This window comes from Aethalodelphis obliquidens, unplaced genomic scaffold, assembly GCF_003676395.1.
Source record: "Aethalodelphis obliquidens isolate GAN/ISIS:26980383/991018 unplaced genomic scaffold, ASM367639v1 scaffold56, whole genome shotgun sequence".
Lineage (NCBI taxonomy): Eukaryota > Metazoa > Chordata > Mammalia > Artiodactyla > Delphinidae > Aethalodelphis > Aethalodelphis obliquidens.
Genome location: NW_020838000.1, coordinates 4,472,390 through 4,493,009, shown reverse-complemented (window position 1 = coordinate 4,493,009; position 20,620 = coordinate 4,472,390).

Below are 20,620 nucleotides of genomic sequence, written 5' to 3'. Positions count from 1 at the left end.
GGGGAAGAAGGTAGGAATTAGGGTTATAGGTAGGTTGGGAGTTTCTTTACGGTGATAGAACAGTTCTGTATCTGGCTTGTGGTGGTGGTTATATGAATCTATCCATGAAATAAAATTTCACAGAACTATATAAAGCAAAACCAAAAAAAAAAAAGAGTGTGTGTAAAAACTGGTATACTCTGAATAAGTCTGTAGTTTAATACTACTATACCAATGCCAATTCCCTGGTTTGATAAAGTACTATGGTTGTATAAGATATTATCATTGGGAAAAGTTGTGTTAAACGTGCATAAAAATTCTCTGCAACATTTTTGCAACATCTTATTGTCTTAAATTATTTCAAAACAGAAAAATTAAAATGCCAATGGAAAAATAAAACAAAGTTGATAAATTTGGAGGCAATTTGAGTCAATATATAACCTCAGGATATTGCCATTTCTCACATTATTTTCTTGAAGGCCAAAGGCAAGAGAAGGTTGTGCTAGATTGGGTTATATTTTTTTCCGAGGGCTAATGGGGCAATACTCTATTTCTTTAATCATTCATATTTTGGGGCGGCTCACCCTTGGTTTATATGAAATAATGTACACTGAAGCTCATATAATCACTGAACTTAAATACAAATTATACAAGGCCACTGGGATTCAAGTCCTGATCAATTCAGAGTACAAAAAATACAGAGGTTAAAAGAATAACTGTAACATATTTAGAAGCCAAATATTTAAAGAGCAACACATTTCATTATTTAAAGAAACAAGAGAGGTTTATAGAGCTCCTAAAGAAATTTTAAAAATACTGCACAAAAAATTTAAAATTTCTTTGGATGCTTTATATACAAATGTAAAGAGTTACCGGTTCTTCACGAGGAAGTACAGGAACAGTCCCAAAGCCCTAATTCCTTATTAAAAAAATTCCACTGGCAAAACTAGATCTGAAAGAATATATTTTCTTTCTCTGGAAGTCATCTCTCTAATAAAGCCAAAAGGCAAGAAAAATCATTTTATTATTTAAAAATACATACTTTGAACTCATCCCCCACTCACCTGTCCTCAACCTTGATTGGTTTACATCTTGGTTAAAGACAAAGCAGGAATCCTACCCACTTTTTTCAGTTTGCTGAACTTTATGAGATTAAGGAGACTGATTCTCAATTACTTGCACCAACAGAAGAGAGCATTGTCATGGAAAGTAGAAAATGCTTAAAACTCAGCCTGGTGCATCTGAGCCCTCCAGAGCCTCTCTGGTGAGACTAGTAATAGTTTACTGGCCTGCTGTTCACCTTCTGGAGGCAAGGATCAGATTAAAAAATGGGCAGAAGAAGACCTAAATAGACATTTCTCCAAAGAAGACATGCAGATGGCCAAGAGGCAAATGAAAAGATGCTCAACATCACAAATTATCAGAGAAATGCAAATCAAAACTACAATGAGGTATCACCTCAAACCGGTCAGAATGGGCATCATGAGAAAATCTACAAACAACAAATGCTGGAGAGGGTGTGTAGAAAAGGGAACCCTTCTACACTGTTGGTGGGAATGTAAATTGATACAGCCACTATGGAGAACAGTATGGAGGTTCCTTAAAGAACTAAAAACAGAGCTACCATATGATCCAGCAATCCCATTCTTGGGCTTATAACCAGAGAAAACCCTAATTCAAAAAGATATATGCACCCAATGTTCATAGCAGTACTATTTACAATAGCCAAGACATGGAAGCAACCTAAGTGTCCATCCACAGAGGAATGGATAAAGAAGATGTGGTACTTATATACAGTAGAATATTACTCAGCCATAAAAAAGAATGAAATGCTGCCATCTGTAGCAACATGGATGGACCTGGAGATTATTGTACTAAGTAAGTCAGAAAGAGAAAGACAAATATCATATGATATTATTTATATGTGGAATCTAAAAATAATGATACAAATGAACTTATTTACAAGACAGACAGACTCACAGACTTAGAGAATGAACTTATGGTTACTGGGGCAAGGGTGGGGAACAGGGATAGATTGGGAGTTTGGGACTGACATGTACACACTGCTATATTTAATATAGATAACCAACAAGGACCTACTGTATAGCACAGGCAACCCTGCTCGATATTCTGTAATAACCTAAAGGGGAAAAGAATTTGAAAAAGAATAGATACATGTATATGTATAAATGAATCACTTTGCTGTACACCTAAAACTAACACAACATTGAAAATCAACTATAATCCAATATAAAAATTTTTTTAAAAGAATTATAGCCAACTTGAAAATAAATATTTGTAAGAATAAAAATACCCACACATGCCACCCCAAAAACAGAAAGCTTTCTTCACAGGATTTCTCCTGCCCTGGGTTCCAAGGAGCTCTCTGCCCTCACTCCCTGGGGAATAGCAGTGGTAATCGCTCACTATTAAAAGCATCATCTTTCCCTTTTCACTGTCCACCCTTTTGAGTGTCACTTTTTTCCCCCCAGTTCATGAATGTGACAATGATAATGAAATACGTATGGAGAGAGAGATTTATTTGACATATTCTATTAAATCATGCATGTCACAGTATTATGCATTAAAGTTAAAAGAATAAATACAAATACAAAGTAAAATAAAAGAGTTTATCTTCCAGATCAGTAAAACTTTCTGTCATTAAGTTCATGTAATATTTTAACTACTAAACTCTTTACTTCTCTACAGATAATATCATACTCATTAATATTTTTTCATTTTTAATATTAGCAGTTTCCCAGGAAAATTTTCAAAAGACTTTTTTTTAAAAAAAGGGGCTCAAAATAAATAGTATCAGCTATGTTTAGTGTTATTTTATCCTTCTTTGTTTTTCTAACATTAGCTTTTCATAGAAGGACTGATTGAAGAGTAAAATATTGCTTGGAAGATCATCATTACATAATTTTTTTAATTGTGGGAGAAAATCTGATAAAAAATATCTGTGTGGACTTTAACATTATATGAAATTCAATTTTTGGTTAAAATTGGGCAGCTGTAATTTCACAAAGAATAACCATAGAACCAGGATTTCAAAAATAGGTAAACATAAAGCAATTTATACTTTTCAACAATTCCTTTCAAACATTTATATTTTTAGTGAATATGATAGTGAATTTAAGGTGTCTTAATTAGTTGATATCACCAATACTGCATACAGATCAACAGTACTCAAATTACTATCTGTGTTTTTATTATATGTATATCATTCAGGTACAAAAGGAGAGAAGTTCATATGCACAAGAAGAGAATTTGAAAATTAATAAAATATAGTTATTCTATTTGGTTTTGTTTAAATAAAGTCTTAATGATCATCTCTAACTTTATTAGAACTTTGGTCCATGAAATTTTGTTTGAATTGGCTGCTTGATAGAAAATGTAAAATGTTTAGAAATATAAATACTTCCTTATTGATAAAATAACCATAACTAAAAATGCAGTATCAGTGATATATCTATATCTATCTATATCTATATCTGTCCTGAGCTATTACTAGAAAATGTTCTTTAAATACTAGCAACTATGACATATTTTAATTGAGTAAATATTGCATTTCATTCTTTATATATTTTCTCTACTCCTCACAACCATCATAAACTATGCTATAATTTTGTGAATCTAATGTTGAACATAGAGTGACTAAGAAATTAATATGCTCAAGCCTACACAGCTTGCATGCAGACCCTTATTTGAATGCAAGTCCCCCTGTCCTCAAAGCTCTGCTCTTTAAACTACCCCATCTCTCTCTTCTCACTAGACAGTCTCTTCACCTATAAAGGGAACTCAGTCCCTAGTTTGGGGTGCTGGTCATAAACACAAGGCAGAATACTGTTTTGAAACATTATTCTAGGCTTCTTTTCTGGGCATATCCTCCTACCCTTAGCTCTCCTCCTATGTAGCATCCCAGATTTATGTCTACAGGAAGAGATAGCCCGATGGGACCCAAAGAAAAAAATAAATACAATTTCTGGGTTTTGAGTTTCAGAAACTAGCCTTGATTGGGTGGGGATGGAGTTGGCAGAAAAGAGCTCAGACCTGAAGAACACGTATATAAGGATAAAGATGTAGTCATTTTGCATTTCAACAAGGTAATAATGATCCAGAGGGTTAGAGAGCCTAAAAACAGAATTTGGAGACGAGTGGTTTCCCAACAAGGAACTCTGTGTCTTACCGACTGACCAGACTGGCCATTAAGTCCAAGTCAATATGGGAGTTGGAGGGGGATAAACCTCCAGGTAGCTGGGGATCAGAGAAAAGGAAACTTTCTTCCCCATAAAGCAGTAAGAGCATGGTTTCCCTCATGTCAGCTGGAGTAAACAACAGAGAGAGTGACTATAGATCTTAGAGCAAAAGGGTGCACTGATAAAAGCCCATGCCTGAAGAGACTGGCTATTCAGTGAAGGGAGAATGGAACAGTGACCTGCAGGACTAATGACCATGACACATGCACGTGACCCAAAACAAAGGAACAGTGGGCTGCAACAAGCACAGTGGAAAAGGGAGTCCCATGAGCATTCAAGGGAAAGATTAATTAGCCTGAGGGGGGAATCATCTGCTCTACTAAAATAGTAGGAAAGGTTCGTTTTTACTTATACGACTTGACGTAACACTTCTACAATGTTTCACTTAATAGAAACATACAATAGTATTTAATAAGTAGTTCCAGTTAGAATGATTTTATTTCCTATTACTTAATTACGCCAGCTAAAAGTGCAAGCATTCCATAGGTGTTCTCCATTAATATCATTAACTTTTGTGAACCAAAGGCTACAACAATGGGTTGAACAGAATAACACTTTTCGTATGTCTTTCCCCTTTTTCCTAAAGCTTGAGACTGAAATAAATCACGTTGAGCACCTAAAATAAAATCCACACAGTCCCCATACTATATTATGCTATTCTAGCACTATATGATTACAGTGTAATTTACTTTTTTATGGGGTCCATTTTTATTGTCTGTCTCTACTTGTTGACATAGAAACTCAGGAAGGCAAAGATTTTTGCCTGGCAAAAAAAGTTCCCTGTAATGTTTGTTGAATACACGAATTAGCACATTACATAGGATATTTTTTAGGATTACTTTTAGATCACGTTGATTCTGACATTCTGGTTCTCCTGAGACTGTAAAGCTAAGAATCTGCGCATCTTTGAAAAAATCTTCATAGAATAATTTAGATGATTAAAACACTAGATTGCAGAGCAAATGAAAATAATACACTTCAGCGATTATCTTATAAAAATAAAGTGAATGGATATGGCAGCCAATGTGTCTGGAATTTCTTCTAAATTGTGAAGCACGTTATGTGAAGATTTTTTGTTATGATGTGGGCTTTTTTAGGGAGTGGTTTGTTTTTTTCAAGAGCCTGTTTTGTTTTCATTATTAATGGGAGATAAAAGAGAAAAATAAGAGTAAGCTCTTCAGATGAGACACAAATTTTGGCAACCAAAAGCTACATGCTAGTTGTTAGCGAATTTTACATTGCATTTAGGGCTATAGTTATAACCTTATAAACCATATAAAGGTTTAGTACTAAATATTCCTACTGCCATTCTATGAATGTTTGTAATTAGAAAGACACCAAACAACTTAGAACAAACAAAAGTATGTAGCCAAAGTACTAAAATCAGTGAACTTTAAAAATAAATAGTTGTTGCCCTTGCCTTCCCAAATCTAATTCCTTATCTTCTGGTAAGAAGATTTCAGTTTTTCTTGGAAAACCACCCTTTCTCACTCTAAGACTAGTTCTCAGGCTAGGCGTGTGACCCACACTTGGCTTTTCAGAGTAGAACATACGGTTCCTGGCCACAGGGACTGCCCCATAACCCAGTTGGTCTGATGAATGTTATCCTGAACCTTTTGCTGTGGTAACTAGGAAAAACATACTTCTTTTGCTGACCATAGAGTTGGGGAAATGAAAGCCTAGAGCTCCTGGTAAAAATGGTGTCAATACAGCGGAAAGCTCACCTGAGGAGTAGGGATTCAGAAATGGAAAGTGTATGGTAATACTGTATGCTAAGTACCACATCTCTTTCTATTCATACAACACTCTGCAAAAGATAACCTTAAACACATTGCACAGTTGAGGAAACTGAGGCTCAATAAGGACTAAGTATTTTGAGCAAAACATCATAGAGTTAGTAAGTAGTGGAACCAGGACAGTCTGACTACAGAGGCCACCCTATTAAACATGGCTCTGCTTAAAGGCAGGCATAGTTCACTCTCTGACCTCCACCCACGACTTTTCATTAATGAGCCAATAAAGTCAATTTTTGTTAATTCAGTTTGATTTTTTTTTACATTTGCCACTAAAAGTTCTGATAATACAGCTCCATACTGATAAGAACAAGAATGAGTATACTGAGGTAGCAGAGGGCTACTATATAATTGTCCCCCCGCCTCCTCCCAAAAAATTAACTTAGGATAGATGCTGTGTGTGTGTGTTTGTGTTTGAATAAAAAGAAAACTTCTTTAAAGTTATTGCTCTCATAGGGAATGCAATTTTATTTGGAATCCATATTTCCTATCGTCTTTAAAGAACTTTTTAATATATGATTATTCTTTAAAATGCTAGAGTGTCACTATTAGGATATCTCATAAAATGAAATTAACTATTTTCAAATAATACATGTCTTTTAAAAGTTCGCCATTCTAAGATAAACTCAGATCGACAACGATGAAACTAAAAAAGGCTGTTATTGAGAGTAATGTTTACACTAATAGCAAACAAACTCGTTATTCAAGTACTCTTAATAAGAGTTTTGGATAGAATTTTTGAAGGGGTCAGGATGTGATATATCTTGATAAAATTATTTTTCTATTTTGTGGAATAATCTGAAATTTAAAACCAAGGCTACCTACTAGCAGAGTGTTCATTTATAACTAAAAAAATCCTTCTAAGTGATAAATATTAAAATCTAAACATATAAGAGGACAGCAAGCAATAAAATGTTTGCATGTTCAAAAATTAATTTTCTTAGCAAAAGTTCAAATTATTTTGAAACCCCCAAATCAGCTAAATCCTGCCCACAAGATATATAAAACTAGGCTACGACCTGATGTTCTTAGATGCACTTTTAAAATCCATCATGGGCCAGAGAGCCCTTTTTGAGTTGCAAAGATTATGTGATTTTCCCATAGAAATTTTTTGAAAAGGAGATTTTAGTCTTGGCCCATACAAGAGCTCAGTTAATGTTTATTATCCTTTAAATTTCTGTAATACCTTAGAGGGACCTGATAATTATAATTTTCCAGGTAACTGCACTCAGGAAGTATTTCTTCCACAGTGAGAGAGTAAGTAAGGATTGACTCTAGAACCTACTACCCATTTTCTCTAGTCTTGCATTTGCCATAGAATTCAGTGATAAATGAGGCTTTTTGCTATAGTAACTAGGAAAAGACATTCTCTTTTACTGAGTGAGAAGCTGGGACAATGGAAGTCCAAAGCTGCTGGCAATGGTGGCTTCAAGACAGAAGAAGGCTGACCCGAGGAATGGGCTTTAAAAAACAACATTTCTGAGGCTGACCCTGAGGAAATATTTCATTTCTGTGATCATTGTTTTTAGGACTGCTTATTATAAAAATGTAGTTTGATTATACCTTACTCTTATGATTCAATACCACTTTAGACTAAGAGGTGCATGAATAGAATTCCAATTGTGTAAAATTTGTGTAACAACCTTAATATAAAACCATACAATTCAAGGAAGCTCTAATGAGTTAAAATGTGTGCTTTTTATATTTCTCTTCAGCCATGCATGACGGAGAGATCAGATCCAATTAACTACAAATTCACCAACCCTAAAAGAGTAGCATGAGAAGCAGTGAAAAGTCTTATGCTTAAATGGGTTCCACTTATATAAGTTCTGTTACTTCTAGTCTATCATACTACACTTTTAAACTTAACTGCATTGCTTAAAGGACAGAACCTTCCTTAAAGTGGAGACCATCTTTTCAGTCCTTTCTTGGAAAACCCTCCAAACTGCAGAAGGATGGGCTGACCACAATTCAACATAATGTAATTATTGAAAAATCTACCGTGGCAGCATCCTTGTGGCTACACTCCAAGAATCTATGCGTATGAGTCAACGTTAAAACTAAATTTAGCTTCAAAAAAGAAGCTGCTTTAATTTTCCAAATAAAATTAAAGTGAAAGGTTTACTAAGCAAAGCAAGAGCATGGACTCTTCTAGGTGACTCTGCAAAGTAAGATCTACATGGTGGAGGTTATATACGGCTTGCTTAATGCATTTGTCTCATTTTATCTAGTCCAGCAGTACTATTCGGCTCCCTCTGAAGGTATATAGTTAATAGAAAATGACCAGAAAACTTTAGTAATGTATGTCTACTTTCGAAACTGTCTTTTCTGAGAACTGTTGAATGGCTTCCTAAAAACAGATGAACAAAAGCTACAATTCAAGGGAGTAGAGCACGTGAACTCCAGAGTCTCAACTTGCCATCCACCTTCTGTCCTTCGCCTTTTCTACGAATACTCCTACTTCTGTTTCAGATGACTTTGCGGGCTGCAAAGAATGTCAAGCAGAAGCAAAAGGGGCCATGGACCAGATCCTTGCTATTCACACTGTGATCGTATGACCAATAGCAACGTCGTTACCTAAGAGCTGAGTATCGGTGTTGAACCTCAGGCCCTTCTCAGTTCCCATGGGAGTTGTATGCAAGTCAAAATGTGAGGGGGTCCCTGAACTATTTTTCTAAGGTCACCATCAATTCTAAAAGCCTGTATGTGACAGTTTCCCAACCTTCTCTTCCAGCTGATTATAGTGTATAACAAGACTAACCATAGTAAGAGCTACATCTTATTTTATTGAAGGTCTACTGCCTGTGTGCACTAAACACATTGCCTACATTATTTAATCTTAAAATTATTGCTTCTGAGATGGTATTTATTACACAGGGCAGCGATTCTCAAACTCAGCCTGTAACAGAAGCGCCTGAAGGACTCTTTTTTTTTCTTTTTTAAAGAAGATGTTGGGGGGTAGGAGTTTATTAATTAATTAATTTATTTTTGCTGTGTTGCATCTTCGTTTCTGTGGGAGGGCTTCCTCTAGTTGTGGCGAGCGGGGGCCACTCTTCATCGCGGTGTGCGGGCCTCTCACTATCGCGGCCTCTCGTTGCGGAGCACAGGCTCCAGACGCACAGGCTCAGTAGTTGTGGCGCACGGGCCTAGTTGCTCCGCGGCATGTGGGATCCTCCCAGACCAGGGCTCGAACCCGTGTCCCCTGCATTGGCAGGCAGATTCTCAACCACTGACCCACCAGGGAAGCCCCTGAAGGACTCTTTAAGACACAGATTCCTTGGCCTACTGTTAGTGTTTCTGGATCAAGAAACTCAGGAGACGCTCCCAAGAATTGGATTTTACCAAGTATGCAGGTGATGCTGATTGGAAGCACTAACAGAGAGGCCCCCAAATACAAGTGTCTGTTAATTCAGTCACCGGGGCCCACATCTCAGATGCAGGCGAGTTCTTCAGACTCTTTTACACCTTTCTGTGGCCAGTTCTAGGGGTTCCGTCTGTGCTCCTTTCTTCCTACCCACAGTGGTCACTGCCCATTTTCTCCTCCTCTTTAAGGCCACATATAAAAGACAACACACCTGCCCCACTTCTCCTCCCACTGCTGTCCCTAAGTCTTACATCTTTTGGCTTTGATGGTATCAGAGCGGAGTACTGCAGTGATGGGTAATTGATGTGTAAGAAACATTCCAGAAATCTCACACATCCTCACAGTGTATTTCCCTGACTTTTAGTCTAGGTTTTAATATGGAATTAAATTCCTATTAAATGCTCGGAGCCCTTTATGTTCAAATAACTCAGAGTCACTTCAGAGGGGGAAAAAAAAAACAACTAATTAAAATTCACATCTTTGTATGAAAAAGAGATTGGTGAAATCCTTTCACCTATATTGCCTCATTTGCTTCTTTCAAGAAGCTTATTGAATAGGCAAGGTAAATAAAATAATGTCACAAACAATCAGAATGAACTGGAAAGAAAGCAGCAACAGCAAAATAAGTCTTAGTTTAAGAAGATCTTCCTTATAGAATAGCGATATTTCCATCTGTCCCTACAAGTTCAAACAGGGCCTTATACACATTTCAAAGCTACACAGTAATTGTTAGTTATTTGTGTTTGTGTGTGTGTATTATATACACATATATACATACATCGCTCTATTGCTTTATTTACATAAACATTCCTCAGTAGGAAAGACTTACAGTCGTACTAGATTTTACTTAAAGAAATCAAGTGTTACATGCTTGGAATAAATATCCCCAGAAATACGAATAGGCAAATTTTTTTTCTTCAGTCAACAGTTAATAGTAAGAATTCATGCTTACTTTTCTTCTCCTCTAGGTTATGAATAGGAATTCCTTCCATAGAAGACATACTTTCAAGTATTAGGCATTGAGTATTAAGTAAAAGATAAATATTTTTCATTTCTTCCGTCGGGCCACTAACCCAGTTAGTCTGATAACACATTTAAATACAGAAGGATAGGGACAGTGGTGAAGACATGGCTTAACAAGCTTGCTGTGAACCCAAATATTAGTGTTGAAAATACATTTAATAGGCTAAGAGGAGCACCCAGAATAAAACGTAAATAAATATAACTAGTGGAGGCGTTAGCTTCATCCGAGCGACACTCATGTGAAAACGCAGACCTATCTGATCATGTGTAAAGTGCAACTGGGGCTGGGTCCCTTGGGAGACAATCTCACTGACTACTGAGCCTCCTGGGAAGGCTTATCTTCCAGGAGCCAAAGTTAACCGTCTGGGAGCACTGAAGGGAAAGAGTGACTCCAAGTTTACATCTATTTATGCTGTGTATCCACTAACAAAATTTAGTCACAGTTACTTTTAACACTTTTGTCTTTTAACTGTTGAACTAGAATTAAAAGTGATTACCCACCCCTGTTAAGGTAATACAGTCTATCCTGGTTTTGTCTATATATTAACGTTACCAATGAGTTTCGTACTTTCTTACCCTCTCGTGTTGCCGATTTAGCATCCTTTTGACACAACCTGAAGAGCTCTCTGTAGCATTTCTTGTCAGGCAGCTCTAGTGGTGATGAACTCCTTCTGCTTTTATTTGTCTGAGAATGCCTTTATCTCCTCTTCATTTGTGAAGGATACATTTTCCACGTTTAGTGGCTTGGTTGGCAGTTTTTTGTTTTCCTTTTAGCACTTTGAATATAACATCCCACGCCCTTCTGGCCTTCAAGGTTTCTGCTGAAACGGCGTATATAACAAATCGCTTTTGCTGCTTTCAATATTCTCTCTTTAACTTTTAACAATTTGATTCTCATGGGTTTCTATGTGGGTCTCTTTAGAGTCATCTACCTTATGATGCAGCAATTCCACCTGTGCATATACACCCAAAGGAAATGAAATCAGCATCTCAAACAAATATCTACACTCCCATGTTCACTGCAGCATTTTTCATAAGAGCCAAGGTATGGAAACACACTAAGTGTCTGTCTACAGAGGAATGGATAAAGATGTGGCCTGTGTGTGTGTGTGTGTGTGTGTGTGTGTGTGTGTGTATAAGTTGACTCTTGAACAACATGGGTTTGAACTGAGCAGGTGCACTTATACGTGGATTTTATTTTCAATAAATACATACTATGGTACTACCAGATCCACAGTTGGTTGAATCCGTGGATGTGGAATCATGGATATGGAGGGTTATACAAGGATTTTAGTTATTATTTTAGTTATTTAGTTAGGATTTTCAACTGCGTGGGAGGTCAGCACCCCTAATAACACCCGCATGTTTCAAGGATCAACTGTGTGTCTGTATATGTGTGTGTGTGTGTGTGTGTGTATATATATATACACACACACACACACACACGCACACACATACATATACACACACATACGCAATGGGAAATTATTCAACCTTTACAAAGAAGAAAATCCTGATATTTGAGACAAAATGGATGAAGCTGGAGGATATAATGCTAAGTGAAATAAGCCAGACACAGAAAGATCAATGCCACAGATCTCACTTACATGTGGAATCTGAAAAAGTAGAACTCATAAAAGCAGAGAGTAGAATTGTGGTTGCCAGGGGCTGCGGGGTGAGGGAAATGGGGAGATGTTGGTCAAAGGGTACAAAGGTTTAGCTATGTGAGTAGATAAATTCTGGGCACCTAGTACAGCATGGTGACAATAGTTAATAATACTGTATTGTACACATGAAATTGCCTATGAGGACAGATCTTAAATTAAATCTCTCAGCGCACACACACACACACACACACACACACACACGGATAACTATGCAGAAGTTATGGATAAGTTATTTAGCTCGATTGTGGTGATTTTTTTTACAATTTATACAGATATATAAAAACATCTCAATAAAATTGTCTTTAAAGAAAAGAGTGATTCTCAGATTGACCTAAGCCCCAGCCCACATTGACTTCTTTCTAGGGAGAGAAGCTGTGAATTGAAAAATAAAGTAAAATCTTCTAATTTTTATTTCTTAGCCCTACACTATGGAAAATATGAAGAGGGCATCAATAAGTCATTGGCACAATTGGCAATTCATTGGGCTGGGGCATGCATTGGAAATAGGACTGAAAATATGATTAAATGCACAACAAATGTAACCCATCATTTATGTTTCTGACACCTTCATTAACTCCTTAAGATACCCTTTCTCTTCCTCCTACAAGAATTACATTTTAAGGTTGTTTTCCCTTTTCCTCTTTCTTCTGCCTATTTTATAACTCCCTCAACTGCAGCTATGCTACCATTGAGGATAAAACCCAGGTCTTAGGAGTACAAATTGAATATGTACATAAGTCAAGTTACCAGCTTTGTTATTCTTCAGTCAGCTTTTCCTCTGTTCAATTTCTTAACATCAACCACACTATTCTAAACACACAGTGTACAAACAGGGTTCGATCAAGAACCTTGTTAATTCCTCATTCAGGCTGTATTCACTATTGTATTCCTCCTTCAAGTGACCTATTTTGCACCAATTGTCTTTGTTAGAAGGTGGTAATCTTCTTTGGAACTGGAAAATATTAATTATTCATCAGAAGTACTATCACATACACAAGTATTTGTTTACTATGCGTTAAGGAAGTTAAATTTCTTATATTAATTCTGCTTTTATTCTTCTCCTCTTGAAACCATAGTCCTTTACCTCTTATTCATTGATGCATTCACACAATCCTCTGTATTGCTATACTTCTACTGAGTCACTGTAATAAAATCTTGAAACAAAACCATATGTGTGGACTTCCCTGGTGGTGCAGTAGTTAAGAATCCGCCTGCCAATGCAGGGGACACGGGTTGGAGCCCTGGTCCGGGAAGATCCCACATGCCGTGGAGCAACTAAGCCCGTGCACCACAACTACTGAGCCTGCGCTCTAAAGCCCGCGAGCCACAACTACTGAAGCCCTTGTGCCTAGAGCCCGTGCTCCACAACAAGAGGAGCTACTGCAGTGAGAAGCCCGCACACCAAAACGAAGAGTAGCCCCCGCTCGCAGCAACTAGAGAAAGCCCGCGTGCAGCAAGGAAGACCCGACGCAGCCAAATAAATAAATAAATTTAAATCAACTATACTAAAAAAAAAAAAAAGTCTTTTTATCAGTACCTGTTTTCTCTCAAGTAAAATCTTGAATTGAAATTTATGTTCATGTGCTTTCTCCTCCCAAGGTTGGCAAATTTTAAGTGACTAGTTAATGTCTTGGTCATATCTCTGACTTCAGTACTGTACCTGACACAAGTGGTTGCAAGTGAGCAGTGCATACAGAAATATGTCTTTTGTCCTTCTACCTGCGTGATTGTATCTTCCTCAACCTGGATATAATCTTGGCGCTCATTTCAGTCCCCAAGAAGGACTCTAAGCTCACATAAAATGTCAGTAAGCCAAGTTGTCTTTACTGAAGATTCCACAGGTGAGATGTAAGGGGGAATTACAGCACACATTATTACAAAGGCAACGAATTAAAAATTCATATTAGACATGTCTATTTCCTCTACCTCTCTTATCCTCGACCCCCATCAAACAATTCACTTTCTGACCTTTCTGGCTTGTAGTCCCCAGAGTAATTTGCTCTTCACTTTCCTAGGTTCAGGCTGGGCAGGTCAGTTATATCCCAGCTTCTAACTGCAAATCAACATATGTAAATTCATTAGGATGTTCATCCAACAGTGAGCCTTACATTTAAGGCTACCTCAGATCAACTTAGAGATATTCTGAAATTTTGTTGGAAACCTAAGTGACAGGGCTCTTTTTTCCTACTTCTGTGAGTTTCCTTATTTGTGTCTAGATTTCATGTTTTCCACATTTTCATCCCATTTCCTTTTTATCTTCCAGAAGTTCCTCACCATTTTACTCTTCTCAAATGTGCAATGCTGCTATGGATTTATTTACTTTTGTTCTCAAATTTCTTGTGTCACGTCGTTGCAGTTTTGAAAACAGAAGAAATACATGTATCTGGGCTGATATTTTTGAAAATTACTTTCTTATCCCTTATTTAAAGACTTAAAATTAACATTTTAAAGGTCTACTTAACGATTAATCTATTGTACCCTCTTAAACACACTCACACACATACACAGGCTCATACCACTGCTTAGTGTTTCTGAGAACCGTGCAAAAAAAAGATGAAGCGTGACATACCTGGGGTGGAGCTGTAGAAACTGTGAAGCCAATTTAAATAGGATTTGCCTCCAAGTGCAAAATAACTTTTAAGGAAAGGGGAATTCATACCTAAAAGAATCCCGTCTTTATTACCTACTAGCACTGTCACCATGGGCAAATTACTTTTAGGGGAAGTATAAAGGAAACAGAACAAAATTGAAAAAAACATACTTTCAAACCTAGAAAAGTGGGGAAAATGTTTATTTTTCTAAGATTGGAGGGTAGGGAAACACTAGGACTGGAAGATGCTTCTGTTGGAAATGGTTAGTGACTGAAAGAGGAAAAAGGTAAGGAAAGAAGAGGTAGTTCTACCCATGCTAAACATCTGAAGTTTAGATGGACCAAAACAATTTCTTCTGCACTCCCAGTTTATACCACCACTGCTATAAGCCCCCAATTCCTGCAATTCCTCAAACGCTCCCAAATATATACCCCCATATACACACAGAGAATCACAAACTGAAATCTCTTCTATCTCAAATAAATTCTGTCCTCTAACTAAATGGCATGCATTTAATTAATCCTTTTTTCTCTTCAAGTTTCCCTTAATGGTCATTTCATCTAATTTGTCATGGATAACAGGGGTCATGAGGAACTAGAGTACACTTTTCTTGGGCACAGTGGCATGGTCTCCTGACAGGAGTCAGCCTAGATTATCAACCTAAGTTTGTAAAACCTCACCATGACCCCAGTAAAGAGGGGTTTCTTCAGGACACAGATTGCATAAAGAAATCTCTATGTTGAAAAAGATGTTGTCCTTCAATGGAATTAATATTAAGTCCAGGTGAAACAAGTAGCTAATGACTAGAAATCTATCCCTTTGGGAATAATCAATGTGTTTTCTCTTCAGGGAGAAAAAAATCAGTAACCAAAGCCAGAGACCTACTCAAAATTGGAACATAGTAAATCAGCATTTGTTACTTTTCCCCATATTTTTATCCCTCAGTGATAAAAAATAAACTTAGAAGACTCAAACAAGAACAAAATAACTTATTACATAATGTTGGGCAATTTAACATCAGCATTTTTTTTATTTTCTCCCCTTGACTGAACCTTCTAAAGGGTATGGTTGATAAGAGAGAAGTATGAGCAAAGCAATATTCCTTACTGCATGTCATATACTAATACAGATATGATATCATTAAGAAAGCAGTTTTCATTGTTAAATAAAATGATCTCAAAAGGGAATACTAAGAATCCACAAATGTACTGGCAAATTCTAATTAGTTTATTGACATTCTACAAAAGCATGAATAGTACTTGGAGATTAAAAGATGAGACAAAATTATACGTAAATGAGAAATTTACATATATTATGTGTGTGTGTGTGTGTGTGTGTGTGTGTGTGTGTATCAAGGCTTGAAGTACCAGAAAATTCTATGAAGCTATTTTGTTTTTATTAACTACCAATGTTGCAGGAGAAGGAACATCTTGTAAATAGAAAATCTACTGACACTTTTAACCTCATCTGGGATAATCAATGGAAAGAGAAAAGAGAATAGATCAGTGAAAGCTAGAAAGTAAAATTTTATTTAGCTTCTCTGTTAAATAAAAGAAAATGTAATGCTAAGAGGAAAGATAAGGGCAACGATACTAGATTTATGTGCTACAGGACAATGATCACCAAAAGAGTCTAGAATACTGTTAAGATAAAACTGAATTATTTGATAGCAGTTTCAGCCCAATAAAACTAGAAAACCAGGCTTATTAAAATAACTCAGATATGACAAAGACAGTGTGTACAAAGTAAAGCTGCCACAATAGGTTGACTTGTTACTCGATACTTCAACAAGCATTAATCGGAGCTTAACCATGGTGAGCACTGAAATTGAATTAAATTAGTGGGCCACAGAAGCTTTCAATACCCTGAAAGTTGTACCCTTTGTAATACGTATTCCAAAACGCTCTTATGAATCAAAGAAGCATTTTTACTCTTATGTTCAAATTTCTGTCTTCTGATAAAACCCCTTGTGATATTTCATTTTAACATTTCATTTTATATTTCATGATAATACTGAGTTTTTTCCACTACAGAATATATCACATAGTCGGAAAGCAAAATGACAAACGTGAGTAAAATCCCAACATTCAACTAGAAATCTCAACTGCATTATTAATTTCTTTACAGTAATATAAAAATATGCAGTCATAAAAAGGTGATCATCTATAAACACTATTATGCTATAATGCATGTAATATTGTACATATATTGTTTATTCATATTTATTTGCATACCTGGTACAATGGTGACAAAAAGATTAGAAGTAATTGCCTTTGTAGGATTCTTGGTGATTTTTGTTTTATTTTTGTACATTTATGTACAGCTCAGAGAGGACAACGTTATTATCATCAGAAACTAATCATTATCTTTTTATTAAAGATATTATAGTATATAAATAGATATTATAGTATATAAATAATATATATATTATTTATATAAAGATATTATATTAAACTAATCATCAGAAACTATCATTATTTGCAAAACTTACATTCCTCATAAATATAAAAATAAAGACTTTTTCCAAAGAGAAAGTTAGTAAGTCATGCAGTTTGTACTGGAATTTCTTTGGTTTATAGTTTTCATGAAAGGGTAAAGCGTGGAATCTCTGGAATATGATAAATTCAACACATTTAAGCAACTTTTTTTTTTTTTTAAGCAACTTTTAATTATGGAATACACTGCTGCCCCTTCTGTATCTCACCTCATCTTCAAAAAGTGCACTAACATAAACATAAATGTATTTCTGGAATAACAGAAAATACAGTGATAAATTACACTGCACAAAATGTCCTCAGCAGTTATGTTGGTAAAGAAAATTTAAGGAAACATCAGTTTTATTGTAATAATGTAAGTTAAGTGCTTTAAAAGTGACATAAAGTCAATCGCATAAGAAAATACCCAAATAAATGGCATAATTTTGTTGACAGTAGAATGTAAGTCTGCCCTGGAGATGAGGGTTATTGCTTATAATGTAGACAAGGGAAACTTTACAAATACAAAGAGTTACTATTTGGCAAGTATCTTAGTCCCTTTCATTCTTGGCTAATTTATTTGTGAAATAGATGCAGTAACAGGTGCTTTGCAGAATTGTTGATTGGGGTTCAGTAAATGATGTACATAAAATACCTGGAACGGTAAATACTAGCTCAGGGCTTCCCTGGTGGCGCAGTGGTTGAGAGTCTGCCTGCTAATGCAGGGGACACGGGTTTGAGCCCTGGTCTGGGAGGATCCCACATGCCGCGGAGCAACTGGGCCTGTGAGCCACAACTACTGAGCCTGCGCGTCCGGAGCCTGTGCTCCGCAACGGGAGAGGCCACGATAGTGAGAGGCCCGCGCACCGTGATGAAGAGTGGCCCCCGCTCGCCACAACTAGAGAAAGCCCTCGCACAGAAACGAAGACCCAACACAGCCAAAATAAATTAATTAATTAATAAACTCCTACCCCAACATCTTCTTAAAAATAAATAAATAAATAAATACTCGTTCACTTTTTGTTCCCTTGGCATTTTTTATGATAAAGCTTAAATATAGGCATTAAATGGAAACTACATATGGGGGAAAGTATTACATGTTGTTGCTTTGGCACAATGAAACATATTGTGCATATTACTTATGAATATATAGGAAGTATTGGTGGTATCTTAGGTGGATTCCCAGCAGGCAGACTCTGAGAGAAAGATTTGGGGGGCAAATGGTGGATTAGGGATCAGGAACTGAGTGAGAGGCAGGAGGAAAGTGAACCTGGTGGAGGGTGGGCTGGACTTTATAGAATTGCAACTCTGGCATCAGCAAACCTGAAGCCGGAACAGCCTTTTGAGGCAAGAAGCTGGGAGGTTTTGCTCCAGTAAGGGAGCAAATTCAGGAGGAATTCAGCAGGCAGCACTCCCTATTGGCAGGAAGGACCTGGGTGCCTCGGGACAGCACACATGCAAGTGGTGGACACGTGTCCTGGGTAACTTCACGTCTGCCAAGAGGGCAGCAACTGTCAAAAACTGAAGTTAAGTCTCACCTGTGGGAACCATGGCCTCCTAATTAACTAGCACACATGACATTTTTTCACTGTGATCTTCAGAAGATCATTTTCCCTGGATGACATGAGAAGCGACATGAGAAATTCCACATTTTGCTCAGAAATACAGAAACCGTATTTTTCATAGGGTGGTGTCTCTCTTGTTCATTCTTGTTCTCATATATTAGGATATGCCTCTAGGCATGCAATTATATAATGTTCTACAGTCATTCAGGACTGAAGTGATATTTTTTCCCATGTAGACAATCTCCAAGGAATAATAATTAGTTCCATTTCTATTATTTATGTTATTTGCATTCCTCAAAACAAGTAACGTATAAGGTTGGAAGAATCTAGGTAAATATGTCTAGTATCTTATTCCTTTTTTGACACTACATGTGTCAAAATATATATATTTTTTGGGGGAATATATATATATAAAAATAATAAATATAATATATATTTATAATTTTATTTATTATTTATAATAATATATATATTATATTTTTATATATAAATATAATATATATAATATATATTTCCCATTTGAAATCTAAACTGAGTTGGTTTTCTAAAGGTAGAAGAAGTCCACAGCAGTCATATGTGTGTGTGTGCATCTTCAAGGAGAAGGCTATCTCCTTCTCTGTCCCATTTCATTCTCTAGATAAACTAAAAATGATACTGCTCTCGACTAAAAACTTATAGGATCCATGATTCTTGAGAATTCCTGACTTTAGCTTTGTCTCTGTGTAGGTAAAGGAATGACAATTAATAAGTACATAAGGCTCAGAATTGGGCTCCTTTCTTTTTCCCAACAGGTCTGAAAAAGTACATTTTTAGAGTGGGGGGACGGAGGGATATTTAAAAGAAATAATACGTTGCTATATTAATGTAAAGTAACAACTAACTCAGTTGTGAGTGGATTGTCTATAGTTAGATCCACCTGGAGTTAGTGGTGAGGGCTCCTCTGAAGTATGATTTCGGGTCAAACTAATATGACCTAAACCAAGTGCTCCCGTTAATGCATAATCATTTTTTAAAATAAATTTATTTATTTTATTTATTTATTTTTGGCTGTGTTGGGTCTTCGTTGCCACGCGCAAGCTTTCTCTAGTTGCGCCGAGTGGGGGCTACTCTTTGCTGTGGTGTGTGGGTTTCTCATTGCACTGGCTTCTCTTGTTGCGGAGCACAGACTCTAGGTGCATGGGCTTCAGTAGTTGTGGCATGTGGGCTCAGTAGTTGTGGCGCATGGGCTTAGTTGCTCCGCGGCATGTGGGATCTTCCCAGACCAGGGCTCAAACCCATGTCCCCTGCATTGGCAGGTGGATTCTTAACCACTGTGCCACCAGGGAAGCCCTCATTTTTAACTGCTTTTATTAATTTAATGCTAATAAGAACCTTGAAAAGATAATATATGTCGAAAATGTAGCAATAAAATTTGTTAAGCACTATATTGATCAACGCATTGTTGGGAATCTGATAGAATTTTACTTTTTATATTCTCTTAAAATAATTTTTCTCCTTGAATAAAGGCACAGTTTCTACAGAATATTAATTTGGGGGAGACAGTATACTTTAGAATACACCTATTTAATGAATAACACCTGAGTCTGATTTCTAGTTTGACCATTTAACAGTTGGGTGACCTTCAGTACAGGATTCAATTGACATTATCCTCAACTTCCACATCTGTAAGAGGAAGATAATGGAAATATCTCTCTGGTTGTGAGGAAAAAATAAATAAGAAAATGTACATAAAGCCTTTAGTATAATGCTAGCCCACAATATGTGCACTGATGTAATTATTTTAAAATATTTGATTTGAGGAAAATCATTCCTAGTATTATGATTTGAAAGTTGTTGACCATCCTAAATTTCGTCTGAGACTAGCTCTGATATGAATTTCTAGACCAGGCATGTCTCTTGAGTTTC